This window comes from Cryptomeria japonica, chromosome 8 (genome assembly GCF_030272615.1).
Source record: "Cryptomeria japonica chromosome 8, Sugi_1.0, whole genome shotgun sequence".
NCBI lineage: Eukaryota > Viridiplantae > Streptophyta > Pinopsida > Cupressales > Cupressaceae > Cryptomeria > Cryptomeria japonica.
Genome location: NC_081412.1, coordinates 660,126,046 through 660,134,713, shown reverse-complemented (window position 1 = coordinate 660,134,713; position 8,668 = coordinate 660,126,046). Strand labels below are relative to the sequence as shown.

The window sequence follows — 8,668 nt, the reverse complement described above, 5'->3', positions numbered from 1 at the left end:
ATTTTTCTTTATACTCATTTGCAGTAGTCAAATCATCTCTCGGAGTTATTATTTGTCTTTCAAGCTCTTGTTCATTATTCTAGGACTGCACCAAATTAGTTTTCAACATATCATTCTCATGAGCCAGTCTATCACATTCTTTAGATTTGTTCTTTAGAGATACAACAAGATTTTCTTCCTTCTTCTTTTTGTCCTCAATATCTTTTGACATCCTCATAGTCAGGTCTTGCATTTCATTCTTCATGAGCATGTTTGCTTGACTCAACTTCTGACATTGTTCTTTAAGTGCATCTTTCTCTTCATCATCCAGGTTTTGTATAAGTTCCTTCCTCTTAGCTTGAGAAGATGATAATCTTTCTTGTAGGAAAAGAATGAATTCATTAGCAAAATTCAATTCATCTTGCAGTTTCAAGTTCTTCATCCTTTCAGCATCATAATCCTCAAGTGTCATCTCAAGTTGCTTTTCCATAGCCATGTTTAACGATTCTGGTTTCAGGATCTTCCTCATGCTGTTAAACTTACTACGAGGTACCAAGATCTGATACCAATTGTTGGGATCCAAGAACACTGAGAGGGGGGGTGAATCAGTGTTCTGTCGGTAACATATGATTTCACCCTTTTATAACATACACATATAAACCGGTAAATGAAGAAACATATAACTTGAAGTAAATAAACCATCCACATGAATGAACACCATAACACATAGAATTTATACGTGGAAAAACTCAAAGAGGAAAAACCATGGTGGGATTTGTGACCCACAATATCAATTCACTGGCCATATGAAGAGATATTACAAAATATAGGGGCCTACACTTGCAGGAAGGCACACTGTCTAAAGCACACTACTCAACATAAAAGAGTCTTACTGACTACAAGCTTCTGCTGATATAAAATAGTAATAATGAACTCACAAAATGCATCTGCAATGCCAAAAAGAGTTTTGGTTATAACTCTATTCTATACCGGTTTATAAACCTTGAACACCTCTACCGGTATCTCCTTTCCTCCAAGAATGCATCTACAACTCATTGCATGATATAACATTCTCATATAAATGATCTACATACATATCCTTCACATTATACAGTTCTACTTCCTTGTCATATATTCTCCTATTCCTCCTCATATCATAATGAACTAACAAACTGACTTATATACCCTTTACAAACAATATGCCTTATGTTGGCTTACAATACATTACAAAAGATATACAATGTCAACCTCGTACAATAATTACAAAATTATTTTACAAATAAAACTTCCTTCAGATCCTAGACTGATGTCAACTTCCTTGAAGTGTTGGATGTCAGTACCAGTGTTGGTGCCGGTTGTGGCCTTGATTACTCCAATGTCGGTGTCTGCCGGTGTAAGCCTCCAATGTTGGTATATGTCTTCAATAAAATCTTGTTGCCATCAATGACAACATATGAATTCAATGAGTGTCAATTGCCAACACCACTTTTGGGGATATGAAGAATCATAAATTGGGCAACCATTATTGGAAGGTGAAAGGTTATTCATAGGGTGATTTGAAGAGTCATTGAGGAGTTACGCAACATTCAAGAAACTAAAGAGTTAAGTGGCACCCATGTTGGAGACATCTGAAATATTTTATATATTATTATGTCTTTTGTCTTTTCGCATTTCAAGACGTGGGTTTTTTGCAAGTGGTTTCTTGCCTCTTGTTTTGGGAAACAATAGTGGTATTTCCTCCCATATTGTGCTATAAATTGGAGCCTTGGAATAGTGGTAATGTATGGTAAATTTAAACTAGGGTTCATTTAGTGAATTTAACCTAGACAATTTAGAAGTTAATGTAAAACATTAAATACATAACAAACTAATTATAATTTAAAATTAAATATATAACTAGAAATGTTATATTGAAACCCTAGAGTTGATGAAGGAGGGCAAAGAGACACGAGCCCTAAAGAAAAAAGCTAATAAATTTAATTGAAAGAGTTTAATTGGAATTTACAAACTAGTATTTTTGAAGCATTTTAATAGCAATTAAAAAATGCACACCTTCTCTTTGTTTGTAATATCTTTTCATTCTTTCTTCATGTAATTAATGGGTCTTTAGAGCTATCTTATATTCTCTCTAATATTGGGATAGAGAAATAGGATGCCTAGGTCAATTTTTTGGTAGTTTCATTATGGGTTTACATTATACATTGTAACTAGAAAATGGGTTCTTTCTAGTTGAAAACTCAACATTGTAACTCTACAACTCAGGTTGTTTTTAGAAACATTGTAAAAAAAGACTTGTACTTAATTATTTGTGTACCCTTAAATTGATTAAATAAATTGTTTTACCTTCTAAAAGAGTTGTATATAGTATGAGATTATGAAAATGGTTTACATACCTTTAAATCAATTAAATAAGTTGTTTTACTTACTAAAAGAGTTGTGTATTGTGTGAGATTATGAAAATGGTGATGTGATCTTGTGATGATACAATTTTTGTCTTGGATTTCTAGTCTTGTTTTTATCACTTTTATGGAGGAATACACGTATATTGTAGGTCACAACTTTTGTTCACCCAATAGTGCAACGATTTAGTTGTGATAAATTGTCATTTAAACCTTTTAGGGACATTTCTAGTTCCTTCTCAATTATTCCCTAGATATTGAACCTAGTTATGAAACACTTATGCAAGAACGTATCAAACTTTGAGTTGTATATGTTATAGTTTAACTTATTTTAAAAAAGTGTACATCATAAAACATTTGGCATATCATCCCTCAATAGGATTTATATTTATATTTTATGCCATTTTCCTCCTTTCTTTACGAAGGAATAGTAGGATAGAAATCAGTCTAGTAGAAACATCCAGGGACTCACTCCAATCTATGGAAAATCCATAGGCCCTGAAGTATTTCCATCATATCAACTAGGAGAGATTCAACTTCTTACACTCTCAAGGGTTTAACTCAACATTAATAATAGTTATACTTCTTGACCTTGACTTATGATGTGCATTATGACACATCATAAGATATCTTTAGTTAAAAATAATCAAATCAAAATGGAACATCCAATTTGATAAGTGGATTATAACGAGATTATGATAGGTAGAAGGAGTATGATACTTTTAGTATGTGGACTCATCTTGATATTTGGATGATTTAGCTCTTGGATTTTTAATTAATGTTTGATATTTTTTGCATTGTATCTCTTATAAATTTGTTGCTTGGGATAGAAGTTGTGTGTGAATTTTGTAGACATCTTTTAGTTAAAATTCTTTTGGATACTTTGTGAAAACTTGCTCTATAACTGTTCTGCAACTTTGTTGTTTGTTGAATAATACACTGAACTGCTTTAGAAAGTGAAGGTTTCCTCCTTAAATAATTTTTCCCATGTACACTTGTGTTATGATATATTATTTATTTTATGTTTGTATGTATTTCTTCTTTCTAAAATTGTTCAAAAATTGAAAATCATACAACATTCTCTTTATAATTTTAATGTTGAAAATATTTTCGCGTAACTTCCTTCCTTTCATTACACAAGTAGAAAAATATAAGAAATATTTTTAACTAAGAGTTTAAACAACCTTATTTGATCTCATTTGGCACTAATTCCTAAAAAATGATTTTGATAATAGATCTACCTATTCTTGTTTAAAAAACATGTTGTCTGTCTTACATAATATTATTGTTTGATTCGGCTGCATAATTGATTCCACAAAAAGGTCCTAAAAAAAGTTCATTTTGTACTCTCCCTGACTCCAAATCATAAATCCTACATCGTAGAGGTTTGAGATTTCAAGAATTGATGACAAGAATTGATGCTTCCTACGACTGTAATGTGACCTTTCACATTTTATTAATGTTTCAAAGGCTCTCAATGTTCTTCTATGTAAACCCATTAACCATTTCAGTAACCCTCACACCTTCCACACTATACTTCACTGCAACAGTAAACCATCTGCAGGGTGTTGTTTCCTGATCAGTAAGGAAAATTAACAATTCCAATTTGAGTTCCCTCTTTTTTCTTCAAATCCCAACTTATTCTACCATGGGTGGCAGTTCATCAGAAGGGCAAGCTAATGTCCATGATTTTACAGTCAAGGTAAACTCAGATTCCTCATTACACCATTAGATTGAAATTCGCTATTACATTTTGTGTACCAACAAAATTGAAACTGCAAATGAAATTCATATCCTGAAATCAGAAATGTTTAACTGCAGGACATCAGGGGCAACAATGTGGATCTCAGTATTTACAAGGGCAAAGCTCTACTTATTGTCAATGTTCGCTTCTGAATGGTATTTTCCCCTTAATTTCATCAATGGGGGAATTTTATTTCTTTTAAGAAAAATGATTGTGACTGGAAAACAAGATATTTGTGGGCAGTTGGGAGATGGTTCTATGGAAGGCTGCCACACCTCCATTTATATTTCATGTAATTGTTCTGTTTTCAAATTATGGATAATGATTGGGTTTTGCTCTTTGTCTTTGGCAGTGGATTAACTATCTCAAACTACAAGGAGATGAATGAATTGTATGCAAAGTACAAGGATCAAGGTGATTCACCATGAATGACATCTGCTGACATCTGATTATGTTCATCAATGGCTATTAAATATTTAATTTCTCTTAAATTTGGATTCCAAGCTTTAATTTCTTGTCATTATATTTTTTTTAACAATATACAGTCTGTTGGTCATTTTTTTGCAGGACTAGAAATACTGGCCTTTCCATGCAATCAATTTGCTGGGCAGGAACCAGGTGACAATGAACAGATTGCAGAAGTGGCATGTAATCGTTTTAAAGCAGAATTTCCTATATTTTAAAAGGTCAGCATGTTGGTCTTATTTTTTTTTATTTTTTTTTATAGGTAATAGGCACAAGTTCTTCACCATTAGACCAACTCAGGTTGTAATTAATGTAAATTAATTAACTTATCTAGTATACTTATTAAATTTTTCAGTATATATATCACACTTTCTGTGATGTAGGTTGAGGTCAATGGCGATAATGCAGCTCCTATCTATAAGTTCTTGAAATCATGCAAAGGCGACCTTTTGGGTGATAATATTGAGTGGAACTTCACCAAGTTTGTGGTGGACAAAGATGGAAATGTGGTTGATCGATATGATCCAGAGATTTCTCCACTGAGTATTGAAGTACTTAAACAATTCTTCTTTAATTATCATTAGTTTTCTACAGTTCATATAACATATGTTTTCTACAGTTTTCTACAGTTCATATAATATATGTACTTTCTGATGCATGTCAATCACAATAACAACAAGAACCTATTTCTGAATTGCAAATATTTGATGTGGTAATAAGATTCATGTCTTAAGACAGACACTAATATTTGCATTTTATCTTTGTAGAAAGATATCAAGAAGCTCCTAGGAACTGCTTGATTCTTCAGAAGAAATAATTTCTACAGTGCCTACATAGTGCTAACGAATAGGAAACAAAAATTCATTTGGATGTGTTTCTGGTTATAGAATAGGATTGCAGCTCAAAAAATTGTTATGAATTTCCAAGTTGTATCTACTTAAAATTCACTTTTTGTTGTAGTGCTCTATTTCTTTCACAATTTTAACTTTCAAATTTTCAGCCATATGGCAGACCTTGGCTGTCTACTCTTTTAGCACATTTTCTGAAGGCTGCGATTTTTCATTTTTCTTTTTCAACGTCTATGGTGATTGCTATTTATAATCAACTAAGATCACTGGAATATGTTTCTTATTCCCTCTAAGAAAGTAGTATCTTATTTAGGCTGAAGCTATTGTGGTTCTAAAATGGACCTTTCGTACAGCGTATATGGGAAATTCTTTTGGGACAAAATTCCACACCCTAAAGTAATCTAAAATATTATTCAGTAAATCAATGAACTACAATACACTTGTATTGCAAGTGTTTTTAGGAATATTGCCAACATTCAAATCTAGAGTAATTTCAGTAGCATAATGACACTTGCAAACTAACCATACAAACTACAATGTCAAGCATCAATGAAGCACAAACTAGAAACCTTGAAACTTTTGAAAAAAACTGCTTATAAACTAATGAGAGGTATGTCATCCAAAAGCATGGATTAAACTTCTAATGCCCGTCCTTGGTCTTAGTCTTCTCGGGTATTTTTGAAATATTCTTTACACCTCTTATATTGTCATAATCTATCATATTTGACCACCTAAATTTGGGCACCCCAATTTGTACCCATTCAACATTCAAAAGATGCTATGTGAAAAAATCTATATTTATTATAATGTTGGTCAAGATTCGAGTGTTACCTCCTTTTTACATACTCTTACATGTCATAGAATTTGTCATATTTAGCTCTCTTCATGATGACCTTATTATAATGTCCCAACAAATATTAATGTTAATATTCCTTAAACCCCTACAAATTTAAAAATTATGTGATATGCTTTGATACCCCTTGGGATCATTACAATAGTATTAGACTCCATTTTCCTTCCATTTTGTAAATCAGAGGACTCTTAAAGTTGCTAATGTCTAATGGAACAAACTCTTCAAGACCCAATGGTATTGAGAACAAAGGCGATTGACAATAACAATCACAAAATAATGGCTGGATTAGTTAAAGACCTCTCAAATCCACTTTCCATGGCAAATAAGATAAGGAGATTGATAATAATTTTGATAGATATATGAGACTCTGAACAACTTTGTTGCAAGAAGAATTCCTTTCCAATATTCTATGATATGATGAAGTCATTTTTAGAAGAGACTGCAAAGAGGTTTGCCAAATACCAAAATCTACTAGAAGAAATGAAACTAACTCTTTCATTTATAAAATATATAAAGTTCTCTTTCCCAAACTACCCAAACTAAGTAAAATCAAAGAATGGATGACAATAGAGAAAAAAACAATAGAAGAAGAACATAAGAAAGATAAAATGCCTCTAAATAGTGATGATCATGTAGAACTATAAACATAAAAAACATCAAATTATAAATCATCCCAAACACTCTGGTATAGTAAATCAAGGATAATCCCACATAAGAAGGTAGATGAAGACACAACAAATGAGTTCCAAAGGAGGAATCTCTCTTTTCTTGCAAAAAGTCATGGACTCCCAATCATAAATCCCTAGGTAAGAAGAAAATGCATTACATTAAGGTAATGTTGGATAATAACTTAGAATTAGATGCTCGCCTAAACTAATTGTGAGTGTAGAGGATCATATACTTAATAAGAAAGATAAAGAGACAATAATAGGAACTGAAGTTTAGCTAGCTACAAAGAAATAAATGAATCCCTTGCATGAGGATGCAACCACTTCTACCCAAGAAATATTATGGTAGAAGAGACCACTCTCAATAAAGAATATATAAATCTACTATATAAAGTAGAAATCTAGGATAAATTCATAACATCAAAATCAGGGTAGCACAAGTGTGTAGATTCTCATGTTTTCAAGACATGGTCCATAGTCTTGGGTAAGTGCACCAAGATGGTGTGCAAAAAGGGGGTATAAGTGGACACTTTTTTTTTCTTCTGAAATCAGCTAAACTTGAACTTGGAGGAGAAATTTGAGAGACATCCACTCAAAATATGAAGATACTCAAAGAACAAAGATTGTAGTACCTTGAATATAGTTTCCAAACTACTATTTTTTTTCAAAATTGGATAACATTAAGGAGGTTAAATCCTTCGCGCACGAAAAACAGTCCCTGATTTTTTTTGAAAAACATAACATAATGTCTTGCATGCACATCAAAAAAGTCATAGTTATATTTAGTATGTTGATAAATCATTTGGTATAAAGATAGCTAAGTGAGCACTAGAAGTTGTGTATTTTTTTGTAATTTTTTGTTGAGTTTTTTTTTTAATAATTTTTTGAAATGGGCACATCCTGAAAAATCAGTCACTTGTTTGTGCGCGAAGCATAAATTGCACCAAAATAATTGAAAATACAAATTTTTCTTTTTAAAAGTGTAAAGGATCAAGTGCACTACAATAATATATAATTTTAAAAAAATTTGGATAAGTACATAAAAAGTTATTAAAAAAATGGTACACATATGTCTAAGAACTATGGAGACACTAGTAAAAGAAATTCAAGATTAATATGTTAATGTTGTTCAAATTTTAAAAAAAAATTATATGGTTAGAAAGCTCAGAAGATGGGTGAAAATATGGTGGCAATTTTAGAAATTCCTAGTTGATGAGGTATAAACCTGATGATGAAAAAGTAGAGAAACCAATTTGATAAAACAAAACATGTCAAAAAGGAGGGAAACGGAGGCAAATCAAACTTCCAACCCTCAGGCTTGCCATCTAAGCCTAAACACACTAAACACATATGGGTTTTGTTTTACTACTAGCGCATACGGGGTTTTCAAAAACAATAGCGCGTACGGGGTTTAGAGAGAACAAAACCAGTACGGGTTATGTCAACATAAAGACATCCTAATATATAAAAATACATGTGTATGCATATGCTATGTATATGTGTGTGTGTGTGTGTGTGTATAATATTTGTATGTGTATGTATACATATATGTATGTGTACATATGTGTATGTATACATATGTGTATGTGTATGTATACATATATGTATATTAAATATATGCATATATAGTCTCTCAATATCTTAGTACATTGTATTCCTACCCTCTCTCTCTCTCTCCCTCCCTTAGGACCCCACATAACCCCTAATGTCAT

The 8,668-nt window shown here is 32.0% G+C and overlaps 1 pseudogene; it reads left to right on the top strand.

The window, feature by feature from the left end:
• Positions 1–4,026: 4,026 nt before the first annotated feature.
• Positions 4,027–5,387, top strand: LOC131049694 (probable phospholipid hydroperoxide glutathione peroxidase; annotated as a pseudogene).
• The last annotated feature ends 3,281 nt before the right edge of the window (positions 5,388–8,668 follow it).